Genomic DNA, 684 nt, shown 5'->3' with positions numbered 1-684 from the left:
GCTTTTAGAATTGCATGATTTCTTTACCCCTAATTTCATTGAGCAGACCCAGAGCTTGGTCCATGTGGGGGCTCAATGGCTACTCTACGCTACATCACAGAAATGGAATTGTCCCGTTTTGCCATTATTCACTGGGAACACTGAGGAATAGGGACACGAATGTGACAATTATACATGTAATTCATATGACTGTCACTGTACAAAATCCAGATACTGAGACCTGGGACAGGTCCTGGTACTAGAAGCCACTGCAAGCAGGCGACAGCTGAGCGCCAGCAGGGCTCACTGCCACCGCATCTGGTTTGAAAGAACATTTCTGTACAGACTTCGTTCCTCCCAAAGCAAATGTGAAGCTATAATCCATGAAAAGAACTGCAATCCATTAAGCTACTAATTAAAATGGTACATAACAGCAAATTCAAGTACAACTTTCCAGGCATGTCAGCATATTTTCTGTTTAATATTTGTTTTAAAATTAATTTCAGCTACAGCATGAGGAATAATCATTTTGCTCTTCAAGCCTGATGTTAAAAATTTGCTTTTGGGCCGGACGCGTGGCTCAAGCCTGTAATCCCAGCACTTTGGGAGGCCGAGGCGGGTGGATTACGAGGTCAAGAGATCGAGACCATCCTGGTCAACTTGGTGAAACCCCGTCTCTACTAAAAAGACAAAAAAAAAAAAAAA

This window comes from Callithrix jacchus, chromosome 7 (assembly GCF_049354715.1).
Source record: "Callithrix jacchus isolate 240 chromosome 7, calJac240_pri, whole genome shotgun sequence".
NCBI lineage: Eukaryota > Metazoa > Chordata > Mammalia > Primates > Cebidae > Callithrix > Callithrix jacchus.
Note: the sequence above shows the minus strand (reverse complement) of the source record.